The sequence below is a fragment of the Lissotriton helveticus genome, chromosome 6 (genome assembly GCF_964261635.1).
Source record: "Lissotriton helveticus chromosome 6, aLisHel1.1, whole genome shotgun sequence".
NCBI lineage: Eukaryota > Metazoa > Chordata > Amphibia > Caudata > Salamandridae > Lissotriton > Lissotriton helveticus.
Window position 1 is genome coordinate 2,033,979,760 of NC_136067.1, and position 25,987 is coordinate 2,034,005,746.

Consider the following 25,987-nt stretch of genomic DNA (forward strand, 5'->3'; position numbering starts at 1 on the left):
GGAGGTGGCGAGGGGCACAGGGTGACGAGGAAAGAGCAGGATGGAGAGATGAGTTCACAAACAAGCAGCGTCATCGGAGGGTTGACGGGGCGGGCATGCACTGTTGTGGGAGCAACAGGGTCGCAATCAGTTAGATGTACTAACAAGCTCTTGGCATTGCTGTGGGGAGGGGGGGAGAGGAGAAATGCGAGACATGGCCTGGCGGCCATGAAGTGTGAAGCAGTGGGCGGGGGAGCAGATCCCTTTGAAGTGGGAGGCAGGCGGCTCGGGAGCAAATGGTAAAAAGAGCGTGCATGAGCACATGCACTCGTCGAAATCCGCCGATGGTTTGACAACTTATTTTACCTACTAAAATTCTCCCCTATCCATTCCTTGCGGAATGGGATAGGCGAGACCTAAAAAACAGTTGAAATCATTTTTGGGACTCATCGAGTATTATGCTAAATTTGTGAGTCATTTTGCTAATAAAACTGTCTGTTTACGATCTTTATTGAAAAATATGTCAACTGGGATAGTGTCTGTGTTATGGTTTCAACTCTATCAAACGTTAAATTGTTTATGCTGGTCTTCTTAAGTCCTTTGACACTGGTGATTTGAGCCTCATCACTACTGATGCTAGCAACCATGGTTTGTCGACTGTGCGATTCCAGAAAAGGAATAATGGTACAGAGGAGATTGTGGTATTTGCCTCTAGGGCTCTGCAGGGTGCGAAGTGCACCTACTATACTATTGATTAGGAAGCTCTTGCTTTGTGTTGGGGTGTCCACTACTTTAGATAGCTCATTTAGGAAAATTAGTTTGTTTTACGTACAGACCATAAGCCATCGTGCATATATTCAGGACCAATTATAGGGGTAGAGAGACTCCTAATATAGCCAAATGGCAATATCATTTGCAAGAATTTCAGTATAGATTGCAGCATGTAGCAGGTATACGGAATTTTGCTGCGGATTGTCTGTCTAGATTACCTTTAGCTGATCAATTGGTGGTGGATGATCACAAAATTGAAGCGATAGTTTGTATGCTCGCTGAACACCATTGCCATTGCAAATAGCGCATTATCTGAGTCAGAATGGAGGGACGTGGTGGAGAATGATGCTGAGATGCAGGAAGTCACTGAGTTCTTGTCTAGACAATGGCCATTATCTATGGATAGGCAGGATAGCATAGTTCCCTTTTGGAGAGGTTTGGAGAAGTTGTCTGTGGTAAATGGGATATTACACAGACGTGAACTTCTTGTTGTGTCTCGTTGCCTTCGTAATTAAGTGTTGGACTTAGCTCATTAAAGTCATGCGAGCATACGTGCATGAAGCGCAGGGTAAGAGAGGATTTTTGGTGGCCAGAGGTTGATAATAATGTTGAAATTATGTTAGGGAGTGCTATGTATGAAATATGACTGCTAAAACAAAGGTGATGGTCCCAAGTCCCACTACTCCTGTCAAGTGCCCCTGTGTGCTGTGGAGCAAAACGTTGTTTGATATTTATGGAGCATCCGTGTGTAAGGGCATAGTCCCAAGGATGCTTTGGTTTTGGTACACTATGGGCCATATGTATCAACCTAATTTTGAGTCGCCAACGCTGCGAATCGCAAAAAACAGCGTTTGCGATTTAAAATTTGCTATTTCCAATGTATGATGCACAATCGCATTGCAAAATGAGAAATCACTAAAATAGCGATTCCTTATGTTGGAAGACCAAGAATTCTGTGAATTCCCTAGCGATTCCTTATTTTGCGATTTTCCCAGTTAGCGAAATTCTCAAACGGGAAATCGCAAAATAAGAAATCGCTATGGACTGTATGAAAAAATCGCAATTAGTGAATTCACGAAATTCGCTATTTAGAGAATCGCAATTAACACCAATTAGGAGCAGGTGGTAACCAGGTGCAAACTATTTAAGGAGTCCCACAATGCAACAGACTTTTTCCACAATGGCTGGGCTAAACATGATAGCCAGGAGGCTGCGACTCAGAGTTGCTGCACAGAGGAGGAGATGCCAGGAGAGGATATTCCTTGTGCGCATTACCATGTTGCAGCGGACTGAGGAGGACATCTATACACACTACAGACAGGATGAAGAGAGCATCCTTGATTTAATTGAGGAACTCAAACCCTTTCTTGAACACCCCACACACAGGACACACTCCATTCCCACCCACATCCAGGTCCTGTGCTCACTGCACCTCTTGGCATCAGGTAGTTTCCAGGGGGTGATTGCCTCAGCAGCAGGGGTGTCACAGAGTGGACTTTCGCGCTTTTTCCACGCGTTCCTTGATGCCCTGGTACAGAGGCTGCATCACCACATTCACTTCCCAAGTACCCCACAGGCACTAGACCAGACCAAGCAGGACTTCTATCAAATAGCCCAATTTCCCCACGTCATTGGATGCATAGATGGGACACATGTTGTAATATCCCCCCTCCCAGAATGAGTACGTGTTCAGGAATCGCAAATCCTACCATTCCCTGAACATACAGGTGGTGTGTGATGCCAAATACATCATCACGGACATTGTTGCTAAATACCCAGGCAGCACGCACAACGCTTTCATCTTCCGTCACAGTGGGATACACCGTCGACTCACAAGTGGGGAGTTTGGTGAGGGATATCTACTAGGTAAATGCATTTCAACCGAGGCCACACTTGTTAAGGATAGCATGTGCAGGACAGTGTTTAACCATATTCCTCCCACCCCACAGGTGACAGTGCGTATGCGGTCCGTGACTTCATACTGACACACTACCTGAATCCAGCCAACGCTGGGGAGCGGCGGTACAACAGCGCCCACATGGCAACTAGAGGCACCATTGAGCGGACATTCAGGATACTCAAGAGCAGATTCAGATGCCTACATAAGAGTGGAGGGGCACTACAATACAGCCCCCAGACCTGTTGCAAGATAGTAGTAGCATGTGCCATGCTGCACAACATCGCCACCAGGAAAGGCACACCGGTGGAGCTCAGTGAATCGGATTCATCAGATGTGGAGGGGCCAGTTCCAGGACGCATGCCAGCCGGTGTAGTTGGTGCAGCTGCTGTGCGCGAGATGAGATTACACGCAACTATTTATAGGTAAGAAAATATGACACAATGCTAGATATAATTTGTGAGACTGTGTTTTATTCCTTAACTCCAGGATGAATGACGTCACACAGCCTGAGTGACACACAATGTCACTCCCAATGTCCAGCACATGTTATTATCACAGTGCAAGTCTTTCATCGGGAGCAAGTGTCCATGTAAAGTGGGTAGCTGCACCCATCAGTGGTCCCATTTTCTGCACCTCAAATGCAGCGCTGTTGGGAGGATGCCCCTGTTTGGGGTTGCACAGTGCCCTCTTCACTTGGTCTACTAGGCCTACTGGTACGGCCCTACGGCGCCTATCCATGGTGGGCGGGGGGGTGATGCTCCTCCTTCCTGATTGTGCGTCCTTGTCCGTGGGAGTTAGGACTCCTGGCCCAGTAGTGCGAACTGCCCGCAGCTCATCTACAGTAGATGTTATTTGGACCAGGGCCCTTGCAATGTCCTGGCTGTTGTGTGCCACCTCACGCTGCATGCAAATGCTGTGCCTTGATAGTACATTGGTAGCAGAGGACAGGCGGTTCACCGACGTGTGTACAGGTCTAGGCGCTGCATCTCCCTGCGCCTAGCAGCACGGTCAGCCTTAAGTTCGGCACAGAGTGCCTCCAGGGCACCATTCATGCCCCTGAAGCCTGCCCTGACTTCCCTCTGTAATGGTTTTATATTTTTGGCCTTCAGGCGCTGTACTTGCAACATGTGCATCTCCAGTCCGCCGAACACTGTGTCATCCCCTGGGTCTGAAGCACTGCTGGATGCAAGAGACCTGCGCCTGGTTTGGACTGTTGGGATGGGATCAGCACGTGCACGGTGTTGTGGCTCTGGCTGTTTTGCGTCAGTTTGGACATCACCATCGGTGTCCTGGCCCTCGTCCTCCAATGGGGGTAGTGGCACTACATTTCGCCTGTGGCGCTTTGGAGGGTTTACAGGGCTGTCCTCCTCCTCTGTTTCCTCCTCTTGCCCTGCTGCTAGTCTGTTAGGGGAATCGCCCTGTCTTCCACTGCCTGTTACCTGTGTTCCAGATGGTGCTGTGGACGTAAAAGCACACATTTATTTACTGTTCTGACTTGCACTTGTCAATTATTAAATATCACTGTTTGAGATTACATGTGTCTTGTATTTGCCTTTCCTGATGTGCACATGCTATTGGGGACTGGCTGGGTGTAAATGCACCACTGTAATGTGCATGTGACTACATCTCCCATAATGCATTGCAGTGTGTGCTTGTGTACCTGCACTGGACTTCTAGTTTTGTCCTGCCCCTGGGTTGATGCTGGGTGTGTGTGGGTAGTTGGGGGGTGTCAGGGGTATGATGGCATGCTTCTTACCTTGTCCTGGTACCGGGGGGTCGGAGCTGTCAAGGTCGGCCACGCCCATTACACTTTCTGGCAGCAGGGTCCCCTCCACCAGTTCCTCTAGAGGTGTGGAGTCAGTGGCAGTGGAGGTCCCTCCACCAGTCTTCCTGGCCAGCTCCAACCTAGCAGCCACCTTCTCCTTGGAGCTCTGGCACATATCGTACCAGCGCTTTCTTAAGTCTTCCACACTCCTGTGTGTGACACCAACAGCCTTCACTTTCTGCTGGATTTCTGACCATATACGCCGCTTGCGTGTCTCAGGCACCCGGAGTGATTTCTTCCTAAATAGGAGCTCATGGCTTGTCACCATTTCTTGTATGAGCACCTCCAAATCGGCTTCAGAAAACGTTTGTTTCCTTTTCCTCTGGGTTTCCCCCTGCTGCTGCTGCTGCTGTGTGTCCTGGCTGATCAGAATAAACAAACAATATCCCAACTGGTATTATTGAAAAGGCAAATAAAAACATATGCATAAAGCATTATGAGAACAGAAATAAGGAGACTCAATAAGTTTTTTCAAATGTGCTCATGGCATCATGTAATAAACAGAAATAGTTAGGTGATTTACAGTTGTAACAGCAAGAATTGTACTTGGTGCTCAACGTGTGCAAGTGACATAAAAGGTGGCGACGCAAGTGACAATTGTGGTCAGCATATATGGTGCATAGTGAATGGTGCTTGAATATATACAGTGAATAAAGGAAAACAATGTGGCTCCAATTGAATGGTTAAGCAAAAGTTCTCAGTTGAGTTGGATTTAATTTGGATGAACCACACTGGGGGCTGCGCCTTTTATTGCGCTGAACGGTCGACGACGTTTCGATCCTCTATAGTTGGGATCATCTTCAGGACTGTGTTGTAAATAGGGAACGGTGCTGTATAAGTCCGAGACGGTGTCCGTAGTACTTGGAAGGGCGGAGACACCATAGATGCGATCAGTGCTAAACTGTCCGGGATGCAGGTCCTTCTGGGCAGTGGCCAGTGATCCAATTGAAACGGCGGGGGCCCGATCTGATCAATGATCGGTGGAGCTTGAGTGAATCTTATGCTGAGTGAAGCAGCGAGGGATGACTGCGTGCATGACTGGATACCGTGTCCTTGCTGGCCATGCCTCCAGTGTCTTCCATTGTTTTCACCACTGCAGAGTTCCCTCTCCACCACTCCTTCTCTCTGACTGTGCTTCAGAAACTCAGGTGCAGCATGGGTAGTCACACTTCCTGGTTGTGATGTCACCAAGCTGCACCTGAGTTTCCGGTTCTCAGATTTGCGAAATTCGCAATTTTGCGATTTTTTCCGTTAAGGAATTGCTATTTGGGGTGTCGCAATGAAAATAGCAATTTTTACAGAATCGCAATTTTTTTGCGATTTTTTACATACATACCGTTTTGCGATTCTGAAATTGCGATTCGCTAAAAATCGCAAATTGAGAATCGCAAAAGGGGCGCTTGATACATATGGCCCTATATCTCTAAGAGTTTTACCTTTTGTTTAATGATTATTGTACTTTGGAAATCATTGTCTTTTTATCATATGTTGTACTGTTTGAAGAAAGGGGGATATGTTGGGTCTGGTGGAATGATGGAATGGGGAGGAATGGAACGGAGAATGTCGATGGGGAAGGAATCATAGGACGGCACTTGCTGCCTGAGCCTGGGGACCTATGGTTGGCAATAAAGTACCTACCTTATACTACTTGCTTAATAGAGTGCCCTCATTTCAGACATCTTGGTGGAGATGTTCGAGTGGTTGGAAAAAGCTCCTGTCTCAAAAGAAGAAATCAATGCTCCCAGATTACAAAGAGATAGGAAAAGCAAGAAGAAGAGATAAATTAAGAAAAAGGGTCTTCCCTAAACGCCTTATTAACCCTGGAACCCTGGGAATTGGATAGGTACTTTAAAGCGACCCAATTGAATGATCCCACCCTACAGTTTGCTTGGAAAGAGGCCAAACGAGAGGAATGGGATAGACCCCAGGTAGGCCCTGCTTTTATTATTCAAAAAGGGTTAACCTATAGGGTTAAAAAGAGGGTATACATCCTCAATTGTTAGTACCCGTTCCATTTAGGGAACAGATTCTATTTAGCGCTCATTCCCATCTACTCATTTGACACTACAGCTTAGATAAAACATCCCAGATTATTTTAAAACAGATTTACTGGCCAGGACTCTTAGCCCAAGTAAAGAAATATTGGCAAGATGTCCAATCAGTCAAAAGAATAATTCCAACAGACCCCCAAAGGTACCAAACCAGAAAATACCCCTGATTGGGACTCCTTTTGAACAAGTTGGTTTAGATCTAGTGAACCCCTTTATTTCCTCAACTGAAAGTCACAAATACATTATGGTAATTGTACTCCGTGCTACCAGATATTTCTAAGCCGTTCGCCTGAGAGATATAATTACCAAAGCCATAGCCACAGCAGTCATTTAAATCTTTTCACAAATAAGTGTATCTAAGGAAATGTTACCAGATCAAGAAACCCCTTTTTCTGTCGAAGTTAACGCAACATGTTTGTCACCAGTTAAGAATCAAGCAACTACGTAGCTCCACCGTATTTCACCCACAAACGGACAACCAATTCGAGGGATGGATGGCACACTCAGACTTACCTTTGAAAGAAATGCTAACCGGTGAAGGTAAAGATTGAGACAGACTATTAACTTTGGGCCTTTTTTGTCTTCATAGGAAAACAAACACAATCTAGTTTAGGATGTTCCTCTTTTGAGTTATTATTTGGCTGAAAACTAAGAACTTTATTAGAGATGACCTGTGAGTTTTGGGAAAAACACTGTAGGAAACAGAGAAACGTATGCGATTATGTCAGGCAGATAAGGCATTGCCTAGAAAAACTATGACAATTAGCCACTAGCAACCTGGACAGGACACAGCAGCAAAAACACCTCTACCACTATAACCGAAATACTAAATAGATGGAGTTAAAAACAGGACAGTGGGTACTGGTGCTACTTTATAATAATAAGAAACCTAATAATGACGATTTGATTACCAAATTATAGCCCAAATAGCTAAAGTAATCTATAGGTTGTGCCTAAATACCTAAAAGGCACACATTTTTCATATTAATCTTTTTAAAAAAATAATACTGACCAATACCCCGGAATGTATAAGCAGTATTTACTTCAACTTGAGAAGAAAGTACTGAACTTTCCCTATTTTTTGGCCAAAACATATCCGCAATTTAAGGGCAGAATTACAACAGCATTAATGCTTGGGTCAAAAATGCTTTTCAGATCTCTCTAGGGGTACTCACTTGATCACTCAGACTATCCAGACAGAACAAGGAAAAAACCTGTAAAACAGGCCCAAATTGCATACCAGAGGCCCAGCACTCGGCCACTTGAAAAGGGGTAGCGCAAATGTTAACATTGGGTATAATAGAACCATAATCGAGTCAATTGTATTTTCCATTTATGATCATACCCAAATTTAACGGGTCAATAAAGTCCTGCATAGATTTCTAAGCTGTAAATACAGTTTAAAATGTTAACACTTTTCCTTCACCAAAACTTGATAAATTAATAGAACGATTGGGCGAATATATATGTACAATACTACTATCACTGTTACTAAGGGATACTGGCAAATACCCTTTAGAGTTGAAGGCAAGGAAAAACACCTTTTCTACACCTGTTGGTTTGTTTACATTCACTGTACTTCCTTGCTTCCTTAATAATATTTGATACCACTTTCCACCCTAAACCACTACCTACATAAATACCAAGGATTCACAAGGTAATTTAAAACATGGAACACTGAGAATAAAAGACTCAGTTCCAGGGAAATAAGAAAAAGGGAAGAAATAGGGAGAGCAAAGAATAAGTATCTGTCACATCACTTACCTGAAGCCACTACTTTTCTCCAAGGGCAGGAGTAATTCAGTCCAGTCCTACCAAAGAATCCCTAGAAGGAGAAAAGAGAAAGGAAGACTTCAAGACCTGGAAGAAAATACCTTACCCAGACACTCAACCTTTATGAAGAATGAACCCCAGAAACTGTAACTTTTATGTACAAGTTCTCTACTCTATTCTTTACCCAACACCACTGGATTTACTTGTATCAGTCAAAGCTTAAAAAATTGCATCATAAAACCTCACATACCCGCTCTTATCTTTAATGATAAACCCACACTGCATTTGTGGAAAAAGGCACGGTGTAAGAGTTAAAAACTGCTGGTGTACTTCCTGTAATTACCAGTGACCCAAATAAAACCAAGTCAAAAGAGAATACCAATACAAAAAATGATGTGAGAAAGAGAGATTCTGAGGAAAAAAAGATGAATTTAGGTATGCCTTATTGATTATGTCAAGATCAACTCCTTGCAATGAGCATCAAGTTCAGATTCAGGAAATTGAGTTCAATTAATCAATCAGGGGAATTGTAAATTATTAATGCAGATTAACATGCAACACAGTAGAATGCATGATCCCTGAAAGTAAGGAGCATTGGGATTAATTTTGGCTTCTGTGTTGGCCCTGCATAAAGAGTTGAGTTCAAAGATACAACAAGAAAGTGGTGTTTTGGTAAGCAAAGTCGTTGGACGAAATATTTGCATATGTGAAATATTGTAGAGATTATCATGAGTTGAAAAATAAGTCAACTAAAGAGGAGTTTATGCTGGTGCAGACTTAGTTAGTTCAGAAAGGTGGTCAAGGAGCTTTTCAAACTCTTAGTGTGCAATTACAGTTTCCTTCAAAAGATGAGGGAAATGGTTCTTGATGCAGAGGTAAAAGTTTTAATAACAATGCTAATAATGGACAGAAGATATCAGGAACTCGTCACAAGTGTGGTACGGATGGACATTGGACAAGGAATTGTATATTTAATGTACATTTATGTATGTATTAATGTATATTTTTACCTGGAACACAAACAATGCTTCATTTGAATTTGATATTGCAAAATATGACTCAAATATCACATAATGGGATGACAGTCAATGGTTAAGGCCCTACATACACTTGTGCAAGCCTTGCAGATTACAAGGCAGTTCAATAGAAGTATGCCATCAGCTCCAGTTTTACAGCCTCATTTGCAGAATAATGTAATGGGATTTCTGCAGAATGTTAAATTTCAGCAACATCTAGCTCAGCCTCAAATGAAACAATCAGTAATCAGTGACACTTCTCTACAATTTGCAGCTACACTCAGTACTTATGGATCGAGGCAGGTCCCTGAGGGGGGACGAGGAGGAGGATTGTATGTTTGGTGCAGCCCTAGATGTAGATTAGACTAGCCCAATAATGAAAGCCGAAGTGAACGGCCAACCCATATCAATATCGGTTGACATGCTTGCTACCGGTTTCACACTTAGACCAGTAGAAGTTCCAAACCTACCTCCCCAGGAAAAGAAGTTCAATTAGTAGGCATTTGGCCTAAGAAGGTGACTAATAAGTTGTTTGCAAATGTTCCTGTACAAATAGGCTCAGTTACAAATTAGCATAAATTCATAACTAGTGGGAAAAAACCATCAAGTCTGATAGGTTGTGATCTGTTATGTGAGCTGAATTGTGTAATTTACAGAACACCAGATAGTGTTTGCATTCAAACAAATTATCTTAATGTTGATTTCAATAGAAAATCTTTAGAATAAAAATATATTTTCCTAGTTCTGAGAACTTACATCCAGATTTCGACGCATGGTGTTGAAGAACTGGGATAACCCACTTACTGGGTCTCGGCGGCGGGGGAGTCGCCCAAATCTTCCATACCTTCTATACTTAGTAAAAGGAGACGCCTGAGCCTTCGTCTGCAGGAGGAACCCAGATTTATTTCAATAGCCCGGGCTATGGAACAGAGTCCCAAGCTAGTCAGAGACAAAACCCAGGAGTCTGCTACTTCACTCTGTAGCTTACAAGCCTTTTATACATTTTCATCCCAGTCTTTTGGCTGTCAGACCATTGTTTAATCAGGGTAGTGTTTACAGTTGATAACCAGATCCAGACGATGTTTGTAGTTAGTGACCTGGTCAAGGCTTGGTACACAGATCATTGTTCACTCGGTTTTGATTAAGGCTCAGTTTTTCAGGTCTTTGTCCAATTGCCTTGATCAAAGCCCGGTCCTTCAAGTCATTGTTTAATCACCCTGATCAGGGCCCAACAGTCAGACCATTGTCTAGATAACCTGATCACGGTGTCAAGGATGTTTACCAGGCTGGGAGCAGGAGATGGAAAACAAGCTTGTTTACACAGGGCGTGGGTGTCTTATGGCTTTCTGTTGAACTGCAAAGAACAAGGGGTTGGGTGTGCGACAGTTCCTGGGCAGAAATGTAGGCTGCAAGATGTTTTTTGTCGTGTAAGTTTAGATTTTCCTCAGGCATCAGCAGAAATGACCAGGTGGGTCGTGTAGAAGTGTTTGACACGAGATGGCAATGAAAAAACAATGGAGTCCCGGTACAGATGATGCTAATCAGAAAAACACTTTTCCTCAGACCCTCCTTTTGCCATTGAGTGGAAAATACTTTTAAGAAATGTCAATGTTCATAAGACCATCTGTTTCTTGTTGGAGCATCATCATCATCATATTGGTGTTGTGAATGTTAGAGGGTGGAGGCTTGATGGTCTGGACACACATTGTACAGAACATAGGCAGGCACTGAAAGCACAAACAGCAGGAGACCAGGACAGCTACTTCCAAGGCAAGGAAGATGAGGACGCTCCAACCCCACTGGGAAAGGAGGCCCCAGATCCAGCCAGTGAGGGACCAGCTGCCTTCATCCAAATTAATTTCGGAAGAAAGGCGATGCAGATGTCGGATGGCATCGTACACTGTAGGTGCGTTGTCTGGGATGTACACGCAGCAGCTGGAGCCGATCAATTTACATACACCACCACGATCAGCAAGGATGACGTCGAGGACCATGCGGTTTTGGAGCATTATAAGGCGGTCCGCCTGTAGCTCTGCAGTGATATTGGAGAGGGCACCAGCTTTTACTGTGATGGTGACCTCAAGGACCCTGGTCAGTCCTCGTACAGCCCGACTGTTTGCCATGGGACCCCAGAATGGAAGGAAACCTTTAAAGAAGTCCCCGGCTTCCTGGCCCGCTGTATCCTTGGCTGATATGACGCCCCTACGTGAGCGGTAGGGCGCCCTTCATTGACTGGTGGTGGAAGGAGGAAGGCCAGATAGCAGGTACCAGACCAGTTACGGGGGAGCCAAGTGTAGGTGGCAGTGTCACAGATGAAATAGGTGTTGGGGGATGCCACCAGCTTCAGAGGAGATGTAGAGTTCAAAGCTTTTGTAATATCACACGTACTGGTACCAACTTTCGTAGTCCCTAGGCCATGGATGCAGACACGGCCTTGCACATTTATGAAATTCACAGTGTCTCGTTCATCATGCAGTATCCTTCTTGTGCGGAATCTGGAAAATGTTCGTCGAGTGGTTGAGTTGAATACTACCATTTCACTGAGTTCATCTGGTGGTAGTAGCAATGTGGACGAGCTGGTCGGGCAAAAAGGAGCATTGGCATTGCCAGATCTGTTCCGCCAGAAGTCATCCCGAAATGTCCCAAGGATAGAATTGGCAGTACCATTGACAGTGTTGGCCTCCTGCATCAGCATCCACCATGCAAGACAAGACCCAGTGATGGAGAAGGGGTAAGGAAAGAATGGAACAGGGTGTATCATGGAAGTCAAGTCAAGTCAAGTCAGAGAATTTATATAGCGCACTACATACCCAGGGGGTCTCAAGGCGCTTAGAAAGAGGGGGAGTATTACTTGTCAAATATCCATGTTTTAAGTTGCTTTCTGAATGCTAGGTGGTTCTGGGTAAGGCGAAGGTAAGCGGGGAGTGAGTTCCATGTTTTAGCAGCCAGGTATGAGAAGGATCTGCCTCCCATGGTGGTCTTGTTGATGCGAGGTACAGTGGCGAGGGCTTGGCTGGAAGAACGTAGTTGGCGGGAGGGGGTGTAGAAGGACAGTCGTGAGTTGAGGCATTCTGGTCCGATGTCGTAGAGTGATTTGTGTGCGTGGGTTAGCAGTCGGAAAGTGATCCTCTTATTGACGGGTAGCCAGTGGAGGTCTTCAAGGTGACCAGAGATGTGTTCGTTGCGTGGGATGTCTAATATGATCCTGGCTGAGGCGTTTTGGATTCGTTGGAGTTTCTTCTGGAGTTTAGCGGTAGTGCCTGCGTAGAGGGTGTTTCCGTAGTCCAGTCGGCTCGTGACCAGAGCATGGGTGACTGTTTTCCTTGTTTCGGTGGGGATCCAGCGAAATGTTTTTCTGAGCATGCGAAGAATGTTGAAGCAGGAAGAGGATACGGCGCTGACTTGTCTGTTCATTGAGAGTGAAGAATCCAGGATGACGCCTAGGTTCCGTGCGTGGTCTGTCGGGATGGGTGCTTTTCCGAGGGCTTCCGGCCACCAGGAGTCGTCCCATGCAGAGGGGGATGTACCTAAGATGAGGACTTCTGTTTTGTCTGAGTTCAGTTTCAGACGGCTTTGTTTCATCCATTCGGCAACTTCTTTCATTCCTTCGTGTAGGTTAGTTTTGGCGGTGCTGGGGTCATTGGTGAGAGAAAGGATTAGTTGAGTGTCATCCGCGTAAGAGATGATGTTGAGGTTGTGTTGGCGGGCGATGGCCGCGAGGGGGCTCATGTATACGTTGAAGAGGGTGGGGCTGAGAGAGGATCCTTGTGGTACGCCACAGATGACTTCAGTGGCCTCGGACTTGAATGGTGGGAGGCGGACTCTCTGGGTTCTTCCGGTGAGGAACGAGGTGATCCATTCAAGTGCTTTTCCCTGGATTCCGATGTTATTGAGGCGCTGTAAAAGGGTGCTGTGGCAGACTGTATCGAATGCTGCAGAGAGGTCGAGGAGGATGAGGGCGACTGTGTCTCCATTGTCCAGTAGAGTTCGAATGTCGTCTGTTGCTGCGATGAGGGCGGTCTCAGTGCTGTGTTTTGCTCGGAAGCCAGATTGTGAGGAGTCGAGGGATTTGTTGGCTTCGAGGAAGGCGGCGAGCTGGTTGTTGACAGCTTTCTCGATGACTTTGGCCGGGAATGGAAGGAGCGAGATGGGGCGGTAATTTTTGAGTTCGGTGGGGTCCGCTGTGGGTTTTTTCAGAAGGGCGGTGAGTTCAGCGTGTTTCCAGTCTTCCGGGAAGGTGGCGGAGTTGAAGGAGCAGTTGATGACTTCTCGGAGGTGCGGTGCTATGACGGAGTCTGCTTTGTTGAAGATGTGGTGAGGACATGGGTCTGTGGGGGATCCTGAGTGGATGGAATTCATCAGGCGGATTGTGTCCTCAGTGGAGATTGGGTTCCAGTCGTTAAGGGTGTTCACGGGGGGAGAATGTTCAGCAAATGGTAGGGTGGGTTGGTTTCCGGGTTGGTTGTCGAAACTGTTGTGGATGTCTGTAATCTTGTTGTGGAAGAATGAGGCTAGGGAGTCGCAGAGGGCTTGAGAGGGGGTGATGTCGTTGGAGTTGGCCGAGGGATTGGAAAATTCCTTGACGATGTTGAAAAGTTCCTTGCTGTTGTGGGCGTTGTTGTCAAGTCGATCCTTGAATGTTGTTTTCTTGGCCTTTCGGATTAGTTGGTGGTGAGTGCGGGTGGCGTGTTTGAAGGCGTCCTTGGTGCTAGTGGTTGGGTCTTTTTTCCAGGTCTTTTCAAGGGAGCGGCAGAGTTTCTTGGACTTCTTAAGATCATCGTTGAACCATGAGGCCTTTTTGCTGCCAGGTTTGCTTTGACGTTTCTTCAGTGGTGCTAAGGTGTCGGCGGTGTTGGATAACCATAGGGTGAGGTTGGCGGCGGCTTCGTTTGCGTTAGAAGAGTGGGCTGGGGTGTTTAGAAGGAGCGATGCGGAGATCTGGTCCGTGGTGATTTTGTTCCAGTTTCTTTGCAGAGTTGGTTGGAGGTGGTTGGTGGGTTTTGGTTTGTTGTAGGTGAAGTGAACGCATCTGTGGTCGGTCCAGAGGAGATCCGTAGTGTGGCTGAAGGAGACATGATTGCTGGAGGTGAAGATGGGGTCGAGTGTGTGACCTGCGATGTGGGTGGGGGAAGTGACCAGTTGTTTAAGTCCGAGGTTGGCGAGATTGTCCAAGAGGGTGGTGGTGTTGCGGTCGTTGATCTTTTCAAGGTGAAAGTTGAGGTCTCCTAGAAGGATGTAGTCTTTGGAGGGGAGCGCGTGAGGAGTGATGAAGTCCGTGATGTCTTCACTGAATTTTGCGCGGGGTCCTGGTGGTCTGTAGAGGAGGGTGCCTCTGAGTGTGGTCTTGGGGTCGATGTGGATCTGGAAGTGAAGGTGTTCGGAGTTAGCGAGGTTGGCGTCAGAGCTGGTTGAGATGCGGATTGATTTCTTATGGACGATAGCGATTCCTCCTCCTGTGTGGCCGGTACGGTCCTTGCGTGTGATCTTATAGTCTTCAGGGATGGCAATGGTGATGTCTGGGGCGGAGGAAGCGTTCATCCAAGTTTCAGTTAGGAAGGCGACGTCTGGAGAGATGGTGTCTAGTAGATTCCATATGTCAATGGCGTGTCTGTGGACCGATCGAGTGTTGAGAAGGATGCACTGTAGGTGGTTGGGGTCAGGAATCTGTGTTGTGGTCGTAGCGGAGATGTTGTCGGTGCCGATGAATTTGCAGGAGTAGCAGGAGAATGGTCCATGGGTGTGTCCAGGAGCGGCTTGGACGCAGTTGGGGGCGCGACCGGGGTTAAGGGCTAGGAGGGTGGCGGCATCGTAGGTAGTGCGGGAGGGCTGGGCAGCGCGAGGGGCAGGGGGTCTGGAGCTGGGCGCGGTCCAGGCGCGGACAGGCGTAGGCGGGCTTACCTTTGGCGCACCTTCGGCGCGGATTGGGCGCGGTCGCTGCGCGTGAACGCTGCGCGCATGGGCTACTGTCATATATGGATGGTGGGAAGGGGGAGGGGCGAGGGCGGCTCAGCTGGGAGGCGTGGCGGGCTCAAGGGAACAACAACAACAACAGAATCAAAATGGAGGGGAGGGCAGAGCAGGGCGCCGGGGGATAATACACGAGGTCAATTACACAATGCGCCTGTAAATATTGGAGCGAGCAAGCAGGCATCCGGTAAAGCAGTGACCAGGCGGTGAAAAGCGCTAATGAGTCCTGGCGCTGTTTAAATTAATAAATACACGCTGAAACGCTATGGAATCCTTGCGCTATGTAAATAGATAAGAAAAACAACACTGAAATGCTATGAAGTTCTGGCGCTCTTTAAATAAATAAATAAATGAGCAACACTTCGTCAAAAGCAGGTTTGCAGTACGATACCGCCTTTAGCAGCAAGCAGGTAGGGGAGCGACCACTCAAGGCAGGAGCGAGGAGTGGATCACGTCGCTGTGAGGTCAGAGGGCGCTCTATATTGCTAGTGGGAGGGCGGCTCAGCTGGGAGGCGTGGCGGGCTCAAGGGAACAACAACAACAACAGAATCAAAATGGAGGGGAGGGCAGAGCAGGGCGCCGGGGGATAATACACGAGGTCAATTACACAATGCGCCTGTAAATATTGGAGCGAGCAAGCAGGCATCCGGTAAAGCAGTGACCAGGCGGTGAAAAGCGCTAATGAGTCCTGGCGCTGTTTAAATTAATAAATACACGCTGAAACGCTATGGAATCCTTGCGCTATGTAAATAGATAAGAAAAACAACACTGAAATGCTATGAAGTTCTGGCGCTCTTTAAATAAATAAATAAATGAGCAACACTTCGTCAAAAGCAGGTTTGCAGTACGATACCGCCTTTAGCAGCAAGCAGGCAGGGGAGCGACCACTCAAGGCAGCGACAAGGGGAGCGACCACTCAAGGCAGGAGCGAGGAGTGGATCGCATGGAATGCGGCATCAGTCCACAAACCCAGCAGTTGGAAGAGTTCATAATCAGCTGATGATGATGCAACATTTGGATGAAGGTGTTGTTGAAGAATTCTGCACGGCGGGGTAATTCGTGGGCTGGTAGCGTGTAATACTGGTGTTCTGCAGGAGTCGGGGTGGAATTTGGGGAGGTAACAGGATGGTAGATTAGTAACAGCCAACAAAGGATAGACAGGATGAGGGAGACAAACAGCGTCACCACGGTGGCTATGAAGCATTTACTATGTCGGAGACTGACATCTTGTTTCTGGATTCGGGCGTTTTGGACGGCTGCCATTGTTCTAAGCCAGGGACCTCTAGCGGCTGTCTGTGATTGGTGGTTGCTTCACTGGGCGCAGGTGCCAAGGAGCCCTATGGCATACCTTAGTCTGACACACCAGCCCTACTCTCATCTGGGAAGATCACAGCCCTACAGCCTATCGGCACTTGGCGAAGTCAAGGGCAAGCCTGCCCTCGGGGGCGCAAGTTATATCGGTCGGAAGTAGGAACAGTATGGTCGGTAAACAATTGTTCTTGGTGTTGAGCAGAGTTAGGGGAAGGTTCCACGCTTCCTTTCAGTATGTTGTCACTCTCTGCTTCCGTAGATGTAGAATGCAGTCTGGCATCGCTGAATGGGACAAACGTAGGAACTGTTTCTGTTTCTGAGTCTCCTTGTCCTTCCCTCACCCACTGATTATAGGGGAGGGGCAGAGGCACACGCCGGCAGTGAGCCGAATGTACCCAATTCTTCCGACCTTCTACTTTCACAGCGGTGCGGGTGGCTAGTAACACCTGACGGGGCTGTGTCCAGCGGGGCTCGAGGCTCTTAGTCCGTTGAAAGTTACGGATCAGGACATATTCTCCTGTTTGGATACCGTGTCATGGGCCCTCGGTTTTGTCAGGTATGGCCTTGTGCACCTGGTGATAAAGAGTATGAAAGGTATTAGTTAGACTGTACAGATAATCAGTTAATACAGGGTATTCAACATCAGACAGTTTCTTACGGAATTGGGACACCCCAGACATTGGCAGGCCTCCCGATCACAATCTCGTGGGGGGATAGCCCTATCCGGGTGTGTGCCGTTGTTCTTGTAGGCAGTAGGGCTTGGGGCAGAGCATCAACTCAAGTGACACCTGTCTCGGCTACTATTTTTGCATTTTAGTTTTTAGGATGCCATTGTACACCTCTACTAGACCTGCTGACTGGGGGTGGTTAGCTGCATGAAATTTTTGTTTTATACCCAATGCTGTACAGACATATTCCATAATTTGGGCTGTAAAGTGGGTCCTGTTGTCACTCCAGACCAAGCGGGGCAAACCAAATCGTGGGAGGTATTCTTTTAATAGCACTTTGGCGGTAGTAATAGCGGTGCAGTCTTTGAGGGGGTAGGCCTCCACCCATCGGCTGAAGGTACAAACCACCACCAGGACATATTTTAGATTGTTACATCTGTCCATCTGGATGTAATCCATTTGGAGGACTTCAAAAGGGAAGGTAGGAGGAGAGAATCCTCCTTTAGGAGTAACTGTGGCTTTTCCTGGGTTATACATTGGGAAAATCATGCATGTTTTAACCAGCTTTTCAGCATATGCTGGTATCTTAGAGTTGTACAACGTAGGTTCCAACAGCTTGCATATCCCTTTTGCACTAATGTGAGCAGGACCATAGGCCATCGTAACTACTGGTGGCATGTGACTGTCAGGTAACATCCATTGTCTTTCCATAGTTGTACGGACCCAGCAACCATCAATTCCCTCCTTTGCTAATTGCTCCTTCCTAACAGTCTGTGAATTAGGGGGCCATGTTGGATCTTGGTCCCCATGGGAAGTAAGAAAATTCCTTTCTTTCCACAATCTCCCGAAGTTGTAGGCCACCCCAAAGGCATACTGACTGTCAGTATAGATATTTACTGTTATTCCCTTGCTTATCTCACAGGCTCTAGTGAGGGCCACTAATTCTGCTGCCTGAGCAGAGCACTGCGGAATCTGAGCTGTTTCTACTACTTGCCCTAATGTTGTGAGGGCGTAGACGGCTGAGGTGTTACCATCTGGCCCTCTGAGACATGATCCGTCCACATACAGTGTACCTTCTGGTTCTGCTATTGGGGTATCCTGTAAGTCAATACGTCCCTTTGTCTCCTGCTCTGTCCTTAATATGCAGTCATGTGGGTCTAAGCGGGCATCCTGAGTATCCAGTGGGAGTAATGTGGCGGGGTTCAGTACAGTGCATCTTGATGTTGATGTGGCTGGCAAAGAGTCTCAGTTCATATCCTGTAAGTCGTGCGCTAGTGAGGTACTGTGTCTTGGTGTTATTAAGGAGGGTATCTACAGAATGGGGGACCATCAGAGTCAGGGGGGAGTTCATGACGATTCCCGCACTCTGACGGACCATGAGGGCGGCCGCAGCGGTCGCCCGTAGGCATCCTGGGAGAGCCCTTGCAACAGGATCTAAGGCGGCTGAAAAATAGGCACATGGCCGTTGGTGACCTCCAAACATCTGGGTCAAGAAAGCGCATGCACAGCCGTCTGTCTCATATAGAAAAAGAAAAAATTGTTTGCTATAGTCAGGAGTACCGAGGACTGGAGCAGTACACAGGGCCCTCTTCAAATCTTGGAAGGCCTGCGCATGCTCTGTAGTCCATGGAAAGGAACTGTCTGATATGTCCTTAGTTGTGAGGGCAAGAAGAGGTTTGACCATGGCCGAAAAATTGGAAATCCATTGTCTACAGTATGAGGTTAGGCCTATGAAGGTTCGCACCTGCTTTTGTGTTCGTGGGGCCGTCATAGCATTGATAATGGCTACACGATCAGCGGTGAGATGCCTTCCCTCCTTCGAGAGGAGATGACCTAAATAGGTCACCTTCTCTTGACAAAATTGAAGCTTTTTCAAACAGACTTTGTGATTATGGAGGGCAAGGTGGCGTAACAAACAGAGTATCTTCTTTACATGCTGGGGCAGAATTTGCAGCAATGAGGAGGTCATCTACATATTGTAATAGTGTGGAATTATCAGGGAGTTCCAAGGAATCTAGTTGACTTTTTAGGGCTTGACTATAGATACTGGGGCTCTCGGTGAAACCTTGAGGGGCGCGGCAGAATCTAAAGCTCCGCCCACCAAGGGAGAAACCCAAAAAATGTCTGCTGTCAGGATGATTAGGAATGCTGAAAAAAGCATTCTTGAGGTCTATGACAGAGAAGTGCGTGGTGTCAGAAGTGACCATCGTTAAGAGGGCTGTAATGTCAGGGACAACAGGATATTGGGAGATTGTTATTTTGTTAAGGGCTCTCAGGTCAATCACAAATCGGTATATTTTAGGGGAGAGAGCATCTCCATTGGTCTTTTTAAGAACAGGAATAATGGGACTGTTACAGATATTGCCACGTGTCTCCTCCACTACGCACTCGTCCATCAATTCAGATATTATTGTCAAAAGGGCCATTTCTCCTTCCACGGGTAGTCGATACTGTCGGAGGCGGGGGAGAAGTGCACCTGGCTGGATGCGTACCACATGAGGGGGAATGTTGAGACACCCTACATCAGTGTCTGATGATGCCCAGAGGGAGGAAGGTAAAGACTGCAACTCTGGTGGGAGGGTACCGGACAGATACATGTAGGAAGCTGCGGTGGGAGTAATTGTTAGGGATACACCTTGGGGATTACATGACATGGTCGCATACAGAGCTTTCAGTAAATCCATGCCTAACAAGTTTTCACTGCAACCTGTAGTAAGGACGAAGGGAGCGTCAATATGTGCAGGGCCAATATCGAGAGGGAGGGGTTCAGAGACAGGGCTGGTCACAGGTGTTCCTGCAAAACCCACGGAGACATTCATATTGCCAGAAAGGGGTGCCTTCGGAACTGACAGACGTGCAATAGAAGACCTGGTGGCCCCAGTATCCAAAAGAAAATTCTTATCGTTCCCCACAACTGACATTTGAACATAGGGGCCCCTTTGATCCACTGGAATTTGCACTCTGGTAATACCCCTTTCCTGGCTGTCCTATACTTGGTAGGATCCTGTCTCATCAACTTCATCATTATCATCATTGTAATAAGTGCGTGTTGCTTCGTACTCATCAAACCTGTTGGCCGGGCGCGGCCGGACGGGAGCGTCATCCCTGGGCCTACGTTCCTTATCCTGTGGATGGGGTGGGCCCTGGTCCCTAGTTGGCCTCGCTTCCCTAGGAGCGCGAGGCCGAGTCTTCCCTGTTCGGAAGTTTTCAGCTAACACGGGACACTCATTTATCCAATGGCTGTACCCCTTACAATAAGCACACTGATCTGTTTGGAGGGCTCCCGTGCGTTGGGAGCTGGAGGGGGTAGACTGGCGAGCCCTCGGAAGGGGTTGGAGTTGAGGTCTAAAATTCCTGCGCGCATCGGGACCTCGGGGAGGGTAAGCCTGCTGCAGAAGTGCCTTAGTCTTAAGATCCCTAACCTTCCTACTTTCCCTGTCTCTATCTTCATTCTCCCTACTCTTGTGATATTGTGCAATAGCCAAGATACCAGTCATAGTTTGGGCAGACCACGTACTTTCAACTTTCTCAAGCCTGGCGAAGATCTCAGGAAGCAAGTTACTGACAAACTTATCGACAAATACTGGGCCAGAACCTGGGGTCCGGGGATCCAAACCACTGTGTCCCTTGTATTCTGTCTCAAAACGGGTAAAGAAGTCAGCCACATTCTCATCTTTTCGCTGCCTACAGGCGTTTATTTTATCCCAGTTAATGACAGCTTCCGGCAAAAGTGTTTTCATAAACGTCATTATTTTACCGGGCAAAGTCAGGATGGCAGCTTCTGGTTTAGTCCCTCCTACCCTTGCTTCTTCCATAGCCTCTAAGTCAGCCAATTTACCTCCCAATACCACTTCATGGTCAGTATGTTGAATCTTGTCCCAAATTTCAGTGGGGACAACCGTACCAAAAAGTAAATCTATATCCTCAAGAACGAGAGTACCTGCAGATATAATCTGACCTAATTCTCTGTAAAAGGCAGCCAGATTCTTCCAGGGATCTGGTAATTGTCCTTTTAACTGCATTACTTCTGACCTTTTCCAAGGAACATGAACCCAAAGCCTGCGCCAGTGATCTTCAACAGCCCCTCGGCCATTATTTTGAGCATCGGTAAGTGCGTTAACAAAGATAGGGGCCGCCTCTCTCATTGGCATAGCTGTTTCCAGAGGGGTGTTGAGAAAAGCTGTCATATCACGGTAAGCCATTGCAGCAGACATAGCGCCAAACATCCCCTCTCCCTGAACATCGCCTCTTTTTATTTGTGACTTACGGTCCATTAATCCGGTGGGTACCTGTTTAAGCGCATTCTCAAATCTTTGCATGACCAAAGTACACATATATTCAGCCCAGGTGGTCTGTTCGATAGTCGTCCACTGAGAAAAGGTGGACCATATTTCTTTAAAGGTATAAATATTCCCGTTATTTATCCAACATTCACACTATTGCCTCTGTAGGTTATTTTCTCGAAGGGACGAAAAGCTGACTGCAGAGTGCAGGGAGGCCAGTCGGGGGGGAATTCAACAATTTATATAAATCCTGCTTAACTGTAGGCCTCTGGGAAGTAGGAAAAGGGCAGGTAGGGGTAAGGCTGCAGGGGTTGGGCCGATGGAGACTTGTTGTCATTTCCGCAGCGAGGACAGGGTTAACGGACGTTATAGGAAAAGTCGGGAGGGTCGGTGTGAGAGGGAGAACAGTAGGAGGGGCAGTGGGGGCAGGAGTGGGTAGTGGCGGGGGGACATGCGGGGTGTGAGGCGTCAGGGTAGGGTACATTGGGGCATATGCAGGAGGGCTTTCTAGCATGGCATCAAGAAAGGAATCACCTTCTTCTCCCCCTTCCATATGGCCTTTTCCTTTCTCCTCACGAGCTGGATAACATTTTTGTACCCATGCCCCATGCTCCGTATCGGCTATTTCTACTGATTTTGTCATTTGATTTTGTAAATTTTCTCTGGCGTGGTCGGCCATTGACATACGTTCCTGTTTTCTTTCTTGAGCCTTCTGTTTTCTAGCTCTCTGCTCTATCTCTTTCCTCCAAAATCGGAAAGATTGAAAAATAGACGGGCGCGTTTTTCTTTTCATTAATTGTTCCTCTAAGTTGGCGAGAACTTGGGAATTAAAGGAGCCATAAAGTGGCCACTGTAATTCCACGTTACTTTTTTTTGTATATTTTACCCAGAATGAGGAAAACATTATGGCAGAAGGGCCATGTTTAACATACATCGTATGGCCAGGGGTCCCTTCTGGAGGAAGCGGACAGGCCGCCTCCAGCTGGGAGTCCTGCGTACACATACAACAACATAATCTCTTGAACTTACAACTGACTGGCATGCATAAAAACAGATAACAGACACGAGCGGGTTTTTTGAAACTCACCTTGCTTGCTTGGCTTTTGCAAAAGTCAATAACAGCAGAATCATACAGAACAGACACCAGCGGGTTTTTAAAACTTCACCTCGCTTGCTTGGCTTTGGCAAAAGTCAATAACAACTTGACTTTTGTGAAAGTCAATAACAGAATCATACAGACTTGGTGGATGATCAGTCCACCCTTACCTTACAGGGGTAGTTCTCTTCTGCAGATGTAGGGCTGTGTCCTGCCCCAGAAATTATTTGCTAGGAGACTCCAGCGAGAACGCGGTCATGTGGCCCAGACCGGGTGTGGAGGGACAGCGGGCGAGTTGTTCGGTCTATCGGAATACAAGAATCCCTCGGGTAGGGCGTCTCCGTCGGAGTCTCTCCGTGCACCTCCTCACATCCACAGTGCCTGACCTTCGTGCTCATGGAGTGCCTGTTCGGGCGCCATTTGAAGAACCGGGATAACCCACTTACTGGGTCTCGGTGGCGGGGGAAACCGCCCAAATCTTCCATACCTTCCATACTTAGTAAAAGGAGACACAGGAGCCTTTGTCTGCAGGAGGGACCCATATTTATTTCAATAGCCCGGGCTATGGAACAGAGTCCCAAGCTAGTCAGAGACAAAACCCAGAAGGCTGCTACGTCACTCTGTAGCTTACAAGCCTTTTATACATTTTTCATCCCAGTCTTTTGGCTGTCAGACCATTGTTTACTCAGGGCAGTGTTTACTGTTGATAACCAGATCCAGACGATGTTTGTAGTTAGTGACCTGGTCAAGGCTTGGTACACAGATCATTGTTCACTCGGCTTTGATCAAGGCTCAGTTTTTCAGGTCTTTGTTCAATTGCCTTGATCAAAACCCGGTCCTTCAAGTCATAGTTTAATCACCCTGATCAGGGCCCAACAGTCAGACCATTGTCTAGATAACCTGATCACGGTGTCAATGATGCTTACCAGGCTGGGAGCAGGAGATGGAAAAAAAGCTTGTTTACACAGGGTGTGGGTGTCTCATGGCTTTCTGTTGAACTGCAAAGAACAGGGGGTTGGGTATGCGACAGTTCCTGGGCAGAAATGCAGGCTGCAAGATGTTTTTTATTATGTCAGTTTAGATTTTCCTCAGGCATCAGCAGAAATGACCAGGTGGGTCGTGTGGAAGTGTTTGACACGAGATGGCAATGAAAAAACAATGAAGTCCCGGTACAGATGATGCTAATCAGAAAAACACTTTTCCTCAGTGTAAAGAGAAGTAGAGGATTTTTGTCATGAACCAAAACACGAGTGAACTAACCTTGAATCATGACAATTTTACAGGAAAAAAAATTAGGCAGATTAAAAGTGCAAAACCTGTGCAAATCACAGTAAAACTAGATGCTGTGTTTTCATGCATTCCCCGGTAAAGATGTTCTCATGAAGCTGAGAACAGGATTGCACCTGTGACTTAAAATATGTGCAGCAAGACATTTCAATAGAGGTTTTGTGAAGTTCGTGTAACTCGAATATAATGGGCTTGCACAAATTGAATGGGAAATGGACAGTAGTTCACTGTTTGAGAAAGATAAATGAGATAGCAGTTTCATGTTGTCCCATGCTACTAAATCCATCAGTAATTGTGTTTCCAATTTCCCCTGATGTAGAATGATTCACAGTGATTAATGTGTGCTCAGCATTTTTCTCCATTCTCCTTCATGCAGATAGCCAGTATCTTTTTGTATTTACATTCCAAAATAGAGACCTGGATTGAGCTCGGATCCCACAAGGGTATATAGAAAGTCCTTCAATTTTCTCTGAAAAACTCAAAAAAGGTATAGAATCTTTAAAGTAGTTTTGTCATTCAGTAATTATGCACTATATTGATGGTTTGATGAATGTAGCAAAAACAAGAGAGCTAGCTGTAAGTTGGATAACATTGCATTATTGAATCAATTGATTGCAAATGGGCATAAGGTTCCCCCTACAAACATGCAATATTGTCAGAAAAAAATATTTTTTTTGGGACATAAAATTCAGAAGGGAATGAGGAAAGTATATAAAAAGCGCATCTCTGCGATTTTGAGAATGAACACACCAGTAACACAGAGAGAAGTGATGATGTTTCTGGAAATGGTTGGGCACTGTTGCCAGTGGGTTCTAAAATTGTCATTGATATCAAAGCCTCTACAGAGACTAATGCACAATGACATCTCTGATCTGGTGCCTTGGGATGAAGAATGTATGCAACCCTTCCTGGGGATAAGACACACCTTGTGTACAGCACCTGCTTTAGGAATGCCTATGAGAAAGATGTTTATTTATTCTTTAATCCAAAAGAAGAATGCCCGCTTTCTGTTCACACAAAACCGCATGACAATGAAGAGGTCAATTGCATATCTTTCTTCTGCATTAGATCCAGCTGCAGCAGCTCTGCATGAATGAATGAAAAATATTGCAGCAACTGTCATTGCTCTATGACAATCAGGACGAATAATCAAGGGTTACTCGCTTATCATGTTAGTGCCTCAATCAGTGGAGACACTGTTAATTAAGACATAGCATTTATCCATTTGCTGCCTTACTAAGGATGAGCAAATGATGTTGGCCGCAGAAAATAATTCCATTTAGAATTCAGAGAATTTGAATCCTGATACTCTTTTACTATTACCAAGAGATTAAATTGTTTAAAAAATAAACAAGTTGAAAATGACTCCATTGATGTAACAGAATTGTGCACTAAACCAAGAGAACATACTCACAATGTACCACTCCAGATGGCTGATCTTATTTTATTTGTGGATGGCCCATGCTTCTCAATGTCAATTGAAACAACAGATGAGCTAAGAGACATGCAGAATTACATATCAGTTGAGGAAAAGAAAAAGTGAGAAAAAGCAGGATGAAAGCAAGATGAAAATGAACTATGGAGATGAACGGACAGGACGCTTGTCTTGCCGGATTTATTGCTACTGCAGATGGCGATACTAATGCATAGCACTACACATGTAGGAAATGATGGGAAAGTGGATCTTTGGAAAAAATGTTGGTTTAATACTCATTTTCAAAATATTGCAGAAAACGTGTGCCAAAGTGTCATAAAATTCCAAAGTCAGACTCCATTTTGAGCATGTTAAATGATCTTGTCTGCCTTTGGTCCATATTCAGCATGTCATTATCTTTTGCATAACTTGTGAAAGTGTCAATTCATCTAAACAATGAAATGAAATGAAATGAAAATTACTTTTATAGAGCGCACATAGTTGCCCTGAGGCGTCCAAGCGCTAAGACTGAGGGTGTTATCTGAAAAGGCGTAGAACTGGGGAGGGCTTTACTTATTAAATAGGAATATTTTTAGTTGTTTCCTAAAAGATGTCAATTCCGGATTGGATCTTAGATGAAAGGGGA

The 25,987-nt window shown here is 46.3% G+C and overlaps 1 protein-coding gene across 6 annotated transcripts in view; it reads right to left on the minus strand.

Annotated features, from left to right (window-relative positions):
- LOC144763959 (uncharacterized) overlaps positions 1–25,987 on the minus strand; it is a 286,851-nt gene that overhangs the window by 236,441 nt on the left and 24,423 nt on the right. For all 6 annotated transcript variants that reach the window (XR_013596286.1, XR_013596285.1, XM_078650024.1 and 3 more), the window contains exon 2: positions 8,291–8,351. The gene's annotated coding sequence lies outside the window, so the exon portion shown is untranslated. The remainder of the gene's footprint in view (positions 1–8,290; positions 8,352–25,987) is intronic.